The sequence below is a fragment of the Chelonia mydas genome, chromosome 9 (assembly GCF_015237465.2).
Source record: "Chelonia mydas isolate rCheMyd1 chromosome 9, rCheMyd1.pri.v2, whole genome shotgun sequence".
NCBI classification, from domain to species: Eukaryota; Metazoa; Chordata; order Testudines; family Cheloniidae; genus Chelonia; species Chelonia mydas.
Genome location: NC_057855.1, coordinates 6,699,188 through 6,714,175, shown reverse-complemented (window position 1 = coordinate 6,714,175; position 14,988 = coordinate 6,699,188). Strand labels below are relative to the sequence as shown.

The following is a 14,988-nucleotide window of genomic DNA, read 5'->3' as shown; positions in this document are numbered from 1 at the left end:
TTTCTCAGACTTTATCAATGTATTTTTTACAGCGATACCATCAAATCTGGTAACAGTATGTTTAAAAATAGACCAAACTGTGGATTACTTATGTGTCAATTTCATCATCCTGCCAGAGGGCAATATTTATTGAAATCTATAAAAACTGTTCACTAAGGCAAAGAACACTTCTGTGGTGTACATGCTTCTGTGCATGGTCTAACATAAAATCAAGGAAATCAAGGTTTTTGTGTTTTTGTTTGCTTTTTGTTTTTAAGCAAGGAAACAGTTTGTTCATTATCCTTTCGTGTGTAGGTATTACAAGAGTAATATCAAGGGAGGGTTTACATGATTAATTCACTTAAATTTCTTATTAGAATAGAGGTCTTAATTGCACATCATTGGAATTCTTCTGCCAGGAGACTTGGAATCTAGAATTAGACTTTAAAGACACTTGCTTTTATATATATATGTGTGTGTGTGTGTGTGTTGTGTATTCTTCCTGGCCAGTTAGAGAACACTGGGGTCGGAACACCTGGTTTCTTCATTAAAGAGGTCCCACTGAGACTATAAAACTGGAAAACTAAATAGAACAAGTTATTGGCGGAAGCCAAGAGGTCTACATTGGTTAAACTAAAATGCTCTGGATATAAACCAGCTTTCCTTGATCCATTTTGTTTGTTCTGCAGGAACGGCAGGAAAAAGGAACAGCAGGTTTTTACTTCAGGGGTGTCTAGAGTTAGATGCTCTGATGTTTCTGTAAGTCACTTTGCATTTTCTTCTAAACCTTTGTAACTTCCTACAACTATATATCCAGTAATTCTTAGCAGATGTAACCCCCTCACAGAAATGGTTTGCTAGAGGGACTGCTTCCTTTTTCTCCAGCAATGAACACACTGTGTCCCAAAGCGGTGCTAAATCAGAGCATTTGTCTGTTCTAGACTGATATCAATAGGTTCTGACTGTAAAGTACAGATCAATGAAATAAGGGGCAAGACTTAAACTTCGATGACAGCAGTAAAAAGCAAATGGAGCCTGGTTTCTCTCCAAGTTCTTCTTGCTCTCTGTCTATAAACACTCTGACCCCAGAACTCAGGATTTCCCTAATCAACTTGATGTGGAAGCACCTACTCCTGAAGTGTTAATTTTGTAATGGAATGTCTCTGGGTTACAGCTCCATTTGTGTAGTCCCTGTTTTGGTCATTCGGCATTCATCTTGGAGGCATCATCATGGTTAGAAGAAATGAACTATTTTTAGTATTTTAACCAAATACGTTCAGGAGTTGGCATATTCACTTATACTACCATAGACTAATAGTGCTGGAGCACTGGTGTTTAGTGTCAAGATGGTGGTATAAATCTTGATCCCCAGAGCTGAAAGATTCATATGTTTGCAAGTGCTGAGGAAGTGAAGATAATATGAGACTATTTGGACATATTTATATGGGTGATATTTATGTTGTCAGCTCTTAAGAGTTCTTTTTAGAAGTTTAATCTCTGAAAAGGGCTTCAGTTATTCTGTACTGAATGGACTCTAGGTGGGTCTCTGCAAGAGGCCCTGAATGATCATTCAGAAAGTGATTTGTCATAGTTATCTATCCTAAATTTAGAAGGAGAAAGGCTAACAGCTAACCACATTTTGCAAAGCTAGTACTACTGTTCCTGGAGCTTACAGTGTTGAGGGCAGCTAGTCTAAGGAGTATTTTTGGAAAGGTGTTGTGACCTCACTCGTTCAGAATGCATTCCCTTTTACCACTTATGATGTATGCCTTAAGTGGAAGGGAGCTATTTTGTGTTTTTAAAATTTATATATTGATAACTGAGCTGCAAGGTCATCTCCTTTTGAGGGGAATCTTATTTCCATTTGCCTGCGGACACTTGTTGCAAATAAACAAAAACCCCTAAAAGAGATGTGAAACATGGCCAATTTATAGATTTTATTGAAGAGTCTGACTAAATCTGGGTTTAGTAAAATGTGTGTATGTCACAAACTTTAAAAGAAAAACCCTTAAAAGAGAAACTAAATACTTTAGTAGGACAAATCCATTTTGATTAACAAACTGAGTTGAGGAACAAACAATATCATGTTTTTGTATCACCTTTTAGGTAAGGGCTGTGTGAATACAAGAATACTAGGTTATGGATGTGCTTCATAGGGTTTGCTCACTTTTCTAGTTAGAAACATTTTGCTGCTGTTGGTGCTGACAAGTCACATTTTGTTCTGCTTATGTGCCACTTTAGACCAAGTGAAAAATAATTCTTATTCTATGTGACTGGGGTCCCAGGGACCCATGCTATAGTTACTCAATTAGGGTAAACTGCAAAGAATGGGGCAGACAATCCTCAAAGCTGGTGGATATTCCCATACTTAGATTTACCAAAACAGCACAAAAGAATACTTCACTCATTACCAAGAAACCAACAACACAGTTCCCTTAAAGCAACCCAGGCTTAGACCTCCACCCAGACACCCAAGTCAAATATGATGAGAATTACTGAAAATCTTATTCATCATATAAGAAAGTTCTACCAATCCCAAAGGATTGGACACATTACCTCCCAGGTTAATGAATATTCCAGATTTTACCCAAATACACGTTTACAGCCAATTCTTATTAACTAAACTAAAATTTATTAAAGAAAAGAGAGAGTATTTGTTTAAAAGATCAGTATACATACAGACATGAATACAGTTCTGAGATCAGATTCATAGTAGAGATCGTAAGCTTTGTAGCTGCAAAGAGTTCTTTCAGAATTAGTCCATAGGTTATAGTCCAATGTTCATATTCAGGGTGATCCAGATAGGGCTGGAAATCTCACTCTTAGGACTTAAGTTTCCCCTGCATGAAGCATCAAGCAGATCTGAGACAAAAAGGATCAGGACCCAAGGGTTTTTATATAGTTCCGGGCCTTCTTTTGGTAGCTCGGAGTCCTTAGGCGAACAATAGGCAATCATGGAGACTTTGAAGTAGACCTATTTCCTAAGCATCATGGGTAATTAGCTACAGTGATTAACATAAGGCAGTTGCCTGTTTTCCACCATTCAGAGGTGATTTGCTGTACATTTCAAAGAGATGAATACAGTGATATCACTGTTTACAGTTCGTTTAAATGTTAATATTTCCTTTTGATCTCTGAATTAACAGAATACAGCATAGACAGGGACTGCTCGATTACATTGTTAATCTCTAACAATATGTATGTAAACACACAAAACCACAAACGTTATTTATCAATATGTCCCTAAAGGTTGAATCTGAGTCGTTTAGTCTGCAAGCTGCAAGCTTCTATTGACCCCTTACTTGACCACTTTGTATAATATTCGTTGCAATTATATAACAGTGGTAGCAACAATGATTTGGATAGTCATATTTTAATCTGATAATGTCACATTCTGGAAACCAGTCATCCTATTTCTTTCCCTTTGTGCTCTCCACTCTTTCACTAGTGATGCTTGGCAATGAATCAAAAATCCACCATCCCCCTTTAAAAATAAAAATTAGTGAATGGAAACCACCAAAAGCAAGAGAAACATGATGTGAGGAAAGCCACTGGCACCAGCTCTGTAGCATGATTAGCAGCAATCTGTGGTATTGCACCAAACTTTCTAGTTACAGTTAGAGTTTCCATTAGCCCGGGGACCACAATTACTGGGTGTCTAGGGAGAGAGGCTGCATTGTCCAGTGAAACATGAGACTAGGGGCTAAGAGCTTCCTGAATTCTAATTCCTGTTGTCTTTGATTCACTCAGTGGCAGTGGGCAAGTCTCTTATTGCCATTTTACAGACTGGGAAATAATAATTGCCTGTCTCATAAGGTTGTCTTGAGGATTTTTTAAAGCAGGGGTGGCCAGCCTGAGAAGGAGCCAGAATTTACCAATGTACATTGCCAAAGAGCCACAGTAATACATCCGCTCCCCCCATCCCGCCTCGAGTGCCTCCCGCCCAATGGCAGCCCAGCTGATCAGCACCTCCCCCTCCCTCCCCGCACCTCCCGATCAGCTGTTTCGTGGCATGCAGGAGGCTCTGGAGGAGGAGGCGGGAGGAGCGAGGGCATGGCAGGTTCAGGGGAAGGGGTAGAGTGGGGGCAGAGCCCATGGCAGAGCCAGGGGTTGAGCAGAGAGCACCCCTGGCACATTGGAAAGTTGGCGCCTGTAGCTCCAGCCCCAGGGTCGGTGCCGCATCTTAACTTCTGAAGAGACGCATGAGCATCCAGAGCCACAGGTTGGCCTCCCCTGATTTAACGTTTGTAAAGCACAGCATAAGTGCTAAGTATTAGGTGACATAGCTAGTGTATAAGTAGCTTGTCTAGCATAGGCTGACTGCCACTACCCCTTCTGGCAAAGTAAAATGATGAAGAGAGAATTTCTCTCCTGCCCGCCTTAGATTGCAATTCAGGTTTGGAATTGTACAGGTTGGTAGCATACATCATACTGAGTTTGTGCTGGAGTCCATCTCTTCATAAGGTTCTAGACTGCCTGTCTGTTCTGATTTTGAATTAGATGTATAAAGAAATGCTGTAAATTACACATTCTTTAAAAAAAAAAAAATCCTCTGATAAATCTGTGGACTATCAAAAGTAGTGGAAGCCCAGTGAATTAGCGTGCTACATGTGCTTTCTCCTGAGTAGAGACTAGTTAAAGAGGGGGAATGGTTACTGAGATAAGAAAGAAATGAAAGATGAATGGAACAAAAAAGTATGTAGTCATAGAATATCAGGGTTGGAAGGGCCCTCAGGAGGTCATCTAGTCCAACCCCCTGCTCAAAAGCAGGACCAATCCCCAATTTTTGCCCCAGATCCCTAAATGGCCCCCTCAAGGATTGAACTCACAACCCTGGGTTTAGCAGGCCAAAGCTCAAACCACTGAGCTATCCCTCCCCATAAATATTGGCATTTGGAAGGCATCTGGAGTTTTCTTGCTGCCAGGTGTTTATTTTACCAGAGGAACACATTCAGACTGAGATGTTGCGTGGAGTTCAGTGGAAGCCTGCTGCTGTTCAGCTCTGCCATTTTCAATAAGTATCAATTTTTCTATCGAGTGAAGTATTTGAGGGCTTCAAGGAACAAAGAAATGGTCTGGCTACAAATGGTGCTATGAGAAACAGTGCTCTTTTAAAAGCTTTTTAATTGTTTTCTCGTTTCACACAAGGGGGCTGGTCACTTAAGTGAGACTGTGTAAAAACACCAGGTAAAGCAGCCATGTTTACCTTGTTCAGATATTCTGTTAAGAATAGTTTATCCCCCCCCAAGTCTATCCTCTGCTAGTAGGTGAAGTGTGAGGAATCACTTTAGATATGTTAGTGAAATCAGTTTCCCCTACTATTATTTCAAAAACCAAAATGAAATCAAACCAAGTCTTCCTTTGTAAGCAAACGAAAATAACGTGAATTGTAAAACCAAGAGTACGTCAGGCTTCAAAATATCTCGTTCCGGTTAGGCTAAATTTCTTTGCACGAATATCATAATGTCCCACATTTGATCTGTTCAAAGAACAATAGGCCATAATGAATTTAGGGGGTTGGGGGGCAGATTCCCTTGTGGGCTTTTGGTAACAACCTGACTCTATGAAAATGAAATTATTCACCAGAACCCTTGATTGATTATTTCAGCGCAACTTCCTATCGCTCAGCTATTGCTGAGAGTGTTGAAATATGATCATAGTTCTGCTATGTTGGAAATTAAAGTTCTAAAGGAGTTGGGACTGAGTGAAGTTGCTGAATCATTTTTAAAGCTGACTTGCAAAGAGAGAAAAATGGGTTGGTGTACTACTAATTCTTTTGTATGGCTTAAAAATATCAATGTTAAATGTTCAAGTCTAAGTTAATTGCTTCAGGTGATAGAGTGGACAGCAGAATTACCACCAGGGCACAAGCATTTGGGACACTGGTTAACGAGGTAGCTCATAGTTTGAACTCCTTGTCTCAGTCCCCATTTATTGAGAAAGTAGGCAGGTGATACGCAGATACCATTCAAAGTGGAACATAATTTTCCACAGGAGTGAAAAGACACGGGGTTCTTCGGTTGGATCCTTAATGAGATATTTGTTCAGGACATTGATATCCTTCCACCTTGATCTTCGGGGGGATACCACGAGCCTCTGAGCTCTTGCATTGCAAGCCAGAAAGGTTTTCTGGAGTTGAGTTGGAATTTCAGTATGTTATTTAGGTCTTCATATATTGGAAGATCCTTGTTCCCTCAAATACGATGGGACTTCTGAAGAATTCTTATGTTGCAGCAAACGTAGGCTAGGTGGATGTGTGCCAGTATGTGAAGCCATAGTTGTGGTATTGATTTTTACTGTGCCTGTAATGATTTGCATAGGGGTGTTGAGAACCCACAAGGTATGTGTGGGAGTTACGTGCCCAGACGGGTGAGCACTATTTGTCAGTAAGTATACAAGGACCAGTGAAGAGATCGGTATAATTTTTGCGTCAGCTCCCTTGATCATTCCTGCCTGTTTCTGGATGACATTTAAATACATCTTAATTTTTTTGTGTATATTTTTAGGTGTTGGTCATTTGTGAGGCTTTGGTCTAATGTCACAGCAAGATATCTCTGAGTGGGATCATTTCTTATCTGCTGGCCACAGAAGACCCTTGCAGTTCTGTCCTAGCTTTTTAGATTGTTTAGATGGAATGTTGACATTGCAATCTTGGTGGGGTTTGGTTTTAGCTGCTAATATAAGAGATATTCTTTTTAAGGTCCTTTGTTCTAATGACAGGTAAATCCACACCTGTGTAGTCAGAGCAATGTCATCAGCATAGACAAATTTTTGTGATATTTGGGGAAGGTCGCTGGTGTAAATATCGAACAGGATTTTGGACTAATAGGCCATCACTGAATGTATGTGGCAGTTGATCTGGTAACCGAGGAAAATACAAAACCTGACTGGTCACAACTTCTCAGAATAATTTTATTGTTGCATTGCATGGAATAACTGTGCTAGATTTCAGGAGACAGATAGGTGTACTTACACGAAGGAGCAGAGATGCAGAATCTAACACACAGTTTGTCTCAGAACTTCTTGGGACTTTTAAACATCTATTTAAAATAATTTTCCATCTGAACATGATTGGACTTGCCAGTGGTCTCTCTTCTAGTGAGGTTCTTACATCAAGCCCTTCACCATGATATCTGTTGGAATGGGAATGATTTCTCAAAATACTCTGGCACATATAGAAAGGGCTCATCCACTAAATCTATGGGGAGGGTCTCTGGAATCTTTTTCATGTGAAGGAAGATCTTCCATTTGTCTTTTTATTCTGAGGCAATCCCAGTGTTTTGTGCTTCAATAGGCTTTTCAATTACTCGTGTATACTTATTGTCCATTAGTTTGCTCTGTAGCGGCATTCACTTCTGTTCCTATAGTTGTTCCTACACCTTACAATTATGTTCTGATAAATCCTCTGGATTTTAAAGGCCAAGTTCTTCCCTTGGATGCACACATCACTCCCATTGAGTCCCCTGCTGTTTCTGCAAACTTCAGAGCATTATTAACTACATTAATTATGGTAATATTCAAAGGTTTCTTAGCATGAGTTGAAGCTTTTCTGACATGCTAATTATAAAGATCAATTTAAATGTAGGCAGGATGGGCAGGAATTGCATGTTGTCAAATTAAAAAGAGAGTCATTTTGTTCATGCAATTTATGCTTCTGTAATGGTCCTGTAAACAATGTTGGGTTTTTCTAAACTAATAATTGTTTTACTGGCTAGAGTACAGTGATGTCCGGATGTGATCACTTGCAACTTTTCCTGCTAGGGGACTGGCACAAAAAAATTCTGGCACATCAGTTCACAAGAGCCAAAGAAAGAAACCTAACAAACATAGGCACCGGAAAGCCAACACAAAAGCACTGTATTGTTTCATCTTGTTTTTATTCCCTGGCACTGTAGTCTGGTTCCATGAACCACTTTTACTATGTCTGTTTCTCATGGGAACAAAACAAATTCCTAATAGTAGCGAACAAACCATTTCTTCAGAGCTGCTGTAAAAGGCAACTGGCTCCATCTGTCACTAGCACCTGCTGTAAGCGAAAGATTTTTGTGGGAGTTTGGTATGATAATTTATTCTCCCTTTAAACAGTAGTTATATCCATAAACCACAAGTGTATTGTATTTTTCATTTTTGTTTTCCTTGCATGGCAACTCAAATGCTCAACTTTGCAGCTTTGGAGACTTTTTAGATTGGGCTTAGAAGTGTTTACGGCAGAAGTACACAGCACCTCTTGCTCTGTTGGGACTGTTAGTTGGCTGGACTTTTGCTGGTACATACTGATAACAAGAAAGCCTTCTCATCAGCTGCAGAGAAGAGCTACTGGGGGATGTCACAAATTGTTGCTTTTGTCTGAAAAATCAAAGGCTGTTTGCAGATGCCAAGATTATTTTCTACTGCTTAGTAGGGACTAAAATTGCTGAGGCCTGGAATTTGTTTAAAAATTTCCACAAAATAATAAAAATTCAAGAGGGTTAACCTCTGAGATGCCAGCTTAGTTTAATTTAGACATGTAAATAAATATATTAAAACAATGTCATCTTGTTTCTCCTTTACCTAAGTTTTTCAAGCTGTGATACTGAGCCACCAAGTTTATTCTCTTTGCTTAGTGCCCCCTAGAACACAATAACTTGATGACCTTTAGCGTCTCCTCATTAGGTATGTAACTCTTGCCTCAAAAACCCAATCCTTCCAATTGTTCCCCATTCAGCTTGTGGAGAAGAGAAAAAGCTAGTGAAACTAAAGCTTGGCCTGTTTTACAGTATAACTGGAAGTGGCTTAAAAGTGATCTCCCCCCAACCTTTAAATGCCCATCCCCTTTTTATGGCTTAAGAGTTCTTAGTCTGCAGTATAAATGTGGTATTGTTAAGGATACTGCAGGTGTCCCAAATTCTGACCAAATATTAAATATTTACTGTTTCCCTGTAACTTGGGAAGATTTAACTATGAATATTTTCAGACATTAGAACTGACTAGAAGGAAAATTAGGGGAAACTAACTAAAAGTAGGCTCCATGCCCAAATTCCATTAGTTGACATTAACAGGATTGCTGATTCTGTCATTTTAGCTGTAAAAATGGTGAATGATAGTTGGACTCCTTTGCTGGAATCCTAGGTTGTATGTTGGACACAGCTGTTACACCAGCTAAGCCCTTGCACTCTAATTCCTTACTGGCAGAAGCTAGACGTGATTTTACTGCATTAACAAAATATGCCAAGTAGATGGCTTCTGTATTTTTTACAGCTTGTGTGGTTAGCAGCACTTTGCAACTAAACTGATTACAAGTTACCCTGTGCTGGCTTTTAGTTTTAGTTGGTTTTAGTTTTCCATGGTCTCCATAATACCCAAGCACCACAAAAATATTGATGGATTTATCCTTGCAACATTCCCTTGGTAGGGAAGTAGCTCATTGAGGCTCTACAGATGGTGATCTGACACAAGGTGTAAGTGACTTGTCTGAGGTCACACAGGAAATGTGCAGCAGAGCCATGAATATAATTTACAGCACCTGTGTCCTAGTCCTGTGCTTTAACCACAAGACCAGACTTCCTGCATAGTAGAGGTGGTAAAATCTGACCTGGATTTTGCATTACAGTACAGATAAAGCAGCTATATTAACTTCATATTACTTTTAAGTGGTTACTGTTAACACAGTATTCTATTAAAATGAACCTATGTAGTGTTGACTGATTATTTCAGTAATATCAGTTGATGTTTTACCAAGTGCAATCCAAGAACTCTCCAGCTGAATTGAGGATTGTATGACATAAGATGAAAGCGTGTTGTGGCGAACATGGGATCATATAGTCAGCAACTATTGGTAATAAGGGGAAATGTAAAAACAAAGACAAGAAAAATAGTAGGAAGGATACTAAGCAGCTGGTATTGGTTAAAATGTGACAAGCACTCTAGGATTTTGTGTCATTGCCGTGAGCTGTTAAATATATCCCCCTGATTACCTAGTTACTGTGAAACGACTGTAGGTTGGGGGAGGATTTCTGCTGTATCCTATCTTATGGTTCATGTTAGTATTTGGATCTCTCTGACTGCAGTGGCACAATTGATTTGGTCTGTACAGGAAGCTTAAGAGCAGCTTCCTTCACAGCTAGTACCAGAGTATGTCAGAGATGCTGTGAAGGCCTAATTGGTTTCTTCCCATTTAGGGATTTAATAGATCACCTCTATGGTTCGTAGTATCTTGAGTCATTCTTGGATGTGTGCAGTGATTGTTGTCTTAAGGATTTACTGCTTGTCCTTCACCCCCTACAAAAACTGGCTTTATAACAGTGGAGTTTAAAATGCTATGTACACTTGTAATGTACATACAAACATCCTTTTTTGTTAATCTGGAGCCCAGAGAGCATGATGTTGCCTGGTAGTAGGTGGAGGTGACAGTGGTCTGTGGATTCCTTAAAATACCCAAAGGTTATGATAACACATGAGCAATAGCTATCAGTTTGTGTATCTATTGCAGCACTTATTACTGGACAAACTATATGGACAAAGAATTCATATTCTTCCAGTTCCTTCAAATATGGTTTTATACTGAATTTTAGCCTTTAACTAGGAAGAAGGTCATGTTCCATATGCACACTGCCAGAGCCTATAGCTACTGCTTATAAAACCTTCAAGACATCGGTGTTTTTATGTACAAGCAGAGTGGACTTTACGGCCGTGATACAGCTTAAGGGTATGTCTGCAGTGCAGTTGGAGGTGTGACCACAGCATGTGTGGAGATGCCCGAATTGGCTTTAATTTAGCTAGCTCAAACAGCAATAACAGCAAAGCCATGGCAGCACCAGCGTGGGCTAGCCACTAGAGTACATAACCAGGGTCCTGGACGGGCTTGTACACCCCTGCTGCTGTGGCTTCACTGCTATTGTTATTCAGGCTAGTTAGATCAAAAATACCTTGGGTATATCTAGACATGCTGCAGTCACATCTCCTGTTGCAGTGTAGGACGTACCTTAAGTACTTTGCTGAACTGCGGCCTAGGGGCTGTAACAGCAGGTGCACTGGAGAGGTTACAGGGTGAGTGACTGGAATGGAGGGGAAGCCACAGGCCATTTGGGTGCACTAATCTTTAATCCAATAGCCTTCTGACCATCTCCTGTGTTTCTAAGCCCCAAAGGGCTACCTACTTAAAAATCAAATGCTTTAAAGGAAAAATCTAGTATAAAAATGTTCTACCTGGTAAATTAATATCTGATATAAATAGGCTACTAAACATTCTTATTTACTACTCAACTGAACGGTTGTCCTCTAAACTAATATGCTGATCCATGCCATGAATACCTGGTTGTTTAGACTTTCCCACTGTAGGCAACATTATAAAATCGAGTCGGGTGGTTTAGAACACAAGCTTGTCTTTGGGGAAGGGGTTGCTTGCACAAATCTAATGTAGAAGCTTTTTGGCTTCACGCTCTATTTCATCAGTTATTCTCTAGGATACTCATTCCTGTGTACTTGTTGACACCCTGATCACACCTGATGTGTTGTGCACAGCTTTTTGAATGCTATATTGTATTGATAATGAGAAGCTGGGGAAGAGGATGAAAGACTATATGCAAAAAGTGGTTACAAAAACTAGGTTCTTTCATTATGAAAGATAAAGAAGGGTACAAAAATTCCTAGAGGGTGAAGAACAGTCAAGATGGCATAGGCTGAAACTAAAAGATCTAGGTACTCATGGAAGACATGACAGCAGTTTGGCTGCCACAGCCTTTGAGGTAGTCAAAATAGAGTTTGAGGTGCACTGGAGGAAAATATCATAGAGTACAAACAATAGCAACATAGATAGGCATAGTTTCTTTCGCCATATCCTACTATAAAGGAATCATTCCTCCTGAATGCCTCCTCCTTCAGTGCCATCCGTAATTAGCAGCCTTTTGTCATGCCAAGTCTAAATAGGAATCAGTACATCCTGACTTTATGAAAAAGAATTGTCTTTGACAGATACAAAAATAAAAAGAAACATTCCTCTACATAGATCAGAGATGTTCAAGACAATGTAACTTGCGTTTGGAAATGAACATCTTATTTCTCTTTATCAGGCTGAGCAAAGTATGCGTGTGAGGAAGCTAATTTGTCAAGTGTATATAAAGCAAGTTAAATTCCAGCTTTTATATAAGACTTTGCTGACCTGGTCAGTTGGTGGCATATAAATAGATCAACAGTTCTCCCTTCTGCTGTTCTGTCTAATCGTTCCCTGCCTCCAGGATTGAAGGTGATTTGACATATTGGGTCTTAAATCCTATAGGAAATAACAGAAGCATGAAAACTCCGTGTTGGTAAGGGATATTATGCTTTTTGATGTTGCATGTAGAAGCCAGATTACAGATACACTATTGTTACTCCTTGTTGTCTAAGCTTCATGAGGCCATAATTCACTGGGCTGTATCTTCTCTTTAACTTGCACCTTCAAGTTTCCTTCTCAAACTTCTGAGACAGGCTTTCTTCAAGAAGAATGATTGTGTTAAACCCATATTAATGTGCTTTTTCTGCTTAATGATACATCAAATGCCCTCCTGATCCTGCCTGCAGGTCCCCACTGCTGTTCAGAAGATGGAGGGTTTTTATTTTTAGTAACAATATCTCTCCTGCTGGGATGAAAGAATCTTAAACCAATTAAACACATTAGGAGATAACAGCACATGTGGGTTTGGTTCAAGGCCTCCATTTTCTTCACCATGGGGCATGTCCTCGTACCAAGCTTTCCATGCAAGATGACAGAAATAGTACAATAAGCTCCTAACTAGGTCAGCAGTGTAGCTGCTGCTTTGCTAGGTATTCCCTAACCAGTGCCTTTTAGCCCAATATAGTAATCTCTGTAAATGAACTAAAATTTTGAGTTAGGAAATAGTTTTCCCATTTCTCTGGTGATTGTTGAAGAAAAATACAAAATTTTAATTAAAAATCTGAATTTGAGGGAGTTTGTCCAGTTCAAAATGATCTTTTGTATGTATGTGGGGATAGATTATTTTTCCTTTTTCATAATGCTTAGCTTCTTGGGGGGGAAACCTTTCTAAAATGGCTAGTGTATTATGGTCTGTTAAAATATGCTTGAGTGTATAAAGGGTAGTTGGTGCCATTCGTTTGTTTACGGGTTTTTTTAAACCCTGTTTTGCATTCGTAACTGTGGCCAGGTTGATTTTTAAATTTATTTTTTCATTCATAGAAGTGTACAAGAGCTTGTGCTGAGTTTACACATAAATCCATCATGGCTAGGAGTTCTTTAGCCACATTCATTTGGTACTGCAATTCAAGCCTAGATTGTTGAAATACAAGGTATCTGCCAGGAATTATTGCATGAATTGCTGACCTACAAACTCAGGACAGCCGGGATCTAGTGTTAAGCTTTTTACTTCTAATTGATCTTTAGGTTGACGGAATACAAAGCACAGAGGAGACAATCACACACGGCTTTATCATTACACTGGAACATCAATATAGAATGAAATTTGACAGGGAGACTGCCTGGAAGTCTAACACCTTTAATGTCAAAATAGATTGCAGTGTCCAATATGCAGGCATAATTTAAATGACCAGTTACTTTGGATTTCAACTAGAGAGAAATCTTTTTTAGACTGTCAATTTCTGTCCTTTATGCCTACACCGTATTTTTATTGACCAAAAATAGAAGGTCAGTAGAGCCCCATAACCCTGTGCTTAAAGTAATAATGTAACATTCATCCATCTGTTGTGTTCACGCCAGTACTCGAGTTATGAGGCTATAGTTGTTCCACTCAGAATTTTCTTTCAAGTGCGTAACTCTGTTTTGAAAATAAAATTAGGCTCTTAAGTCACGTAGGCTTTGCAATGCTGAGTGGAGCAACGGCTAAATACCTTTTTAAAATCTGCACCTCCCTACCTCACTAGTGCGTTGTAAAGATAACTGTGTTAAAGCTTGTGAGATGCTCAGATACTGTGGTAATTGGGTCATAGAAGTACCTTAAAATAGAGGAGTATGGTGTCATTCATGGTGATCCTCTGGTTTATAGGTGTCTGGATTGCACACAGCTATCTAAGCAAATATCTCTTCTCTAGCCCTGTTTATGGTTGTCTATTGGAAATTTTATATTTAAAAACTGTTAGAAATCTTAACTCAATTTCCTCCCTCCTCCACATACACAATTTTCAAACAAACATACATCACTAAGTAAAATAAAAGCTGCTAAAGCATGTGTTTTCTCCCCCGGGTTCCAGAAACACCTTGAGTACTTCCAGTACTGTCACTGAGCAATAGAGAGATTAAGAGTTTTGTGAGTCTGCCCAGAGATTAAGTACATTAGAAACTAAAATAAATACATGCATATAACTCTGCTTATCCTCCCTTGTCAAGCTTCATGTTGCCCCCCAGCCCAACTCTCCTCCAGTTTTTCCCACCCTCATCTGCCTGTTTGTCAGCTTCTCACACAATCGCCTCCTTCCAGGCAGCCCTTTGTACCTAGCATAACCTCTGAGTTCATCCACAGGGCCCCCTCTGGCTCACTCCTAAAGACCCACCTCTGCTGTGCTGCTACAGTGAATAGCTTTGACTTGTATAAATAACCTGATTAATTATTATTCTTCCCCCAAACTGCTGTCTTAGAATGCAAGCTTTGCATGACAGGGGATGTCCCTTCTTAAATGCCTGGAAAGTGCCAAGCACATAGTAGACACTGACAAACTAACCAGTACCTAGAGAGGATGCTGCACGTGTCTTAATGGCATTTTCTGCTGTTTTTCCATAGGTTCACACTGCAGCTATCTTCTAAAGGGCAGAGGTCCTGCTATGCTCCAATACTTCAGCATGTAAATGCTGGTGACTTCATGAGTGCCCCTATGATCAGCTGTGGAAGCAGGGAGTGTGGTTTTGGGAGTATGGCAAGTCTGCTTCAGCCTTTTTGAAAGCTATAACTCTATTCATCAGGATATACAATATTGACGATCCAAAATAGTTTTGCAGATTCCCAATTCCAGAGTATGGGTGTGTGCACAGCATTGACAATGGGAAAGCTTTTCAACAGCACAAGT

The 14,988-nt window shown here is 39.7% G+C and overlaps 1 protein-coding gene across 1 annotated transcript in view; it reads left to right on the top strand.

Annotated features, from left to right (window-relative positions):
- PDE6D (phosphodiesterase 6D) overlaps positions 1–14,988 on the top strand; it is a 47,051-nt gene that overhangs the window by 23,851 nt on the left and 8,212 nt on the right. The window lies entirely within an intron of this gene.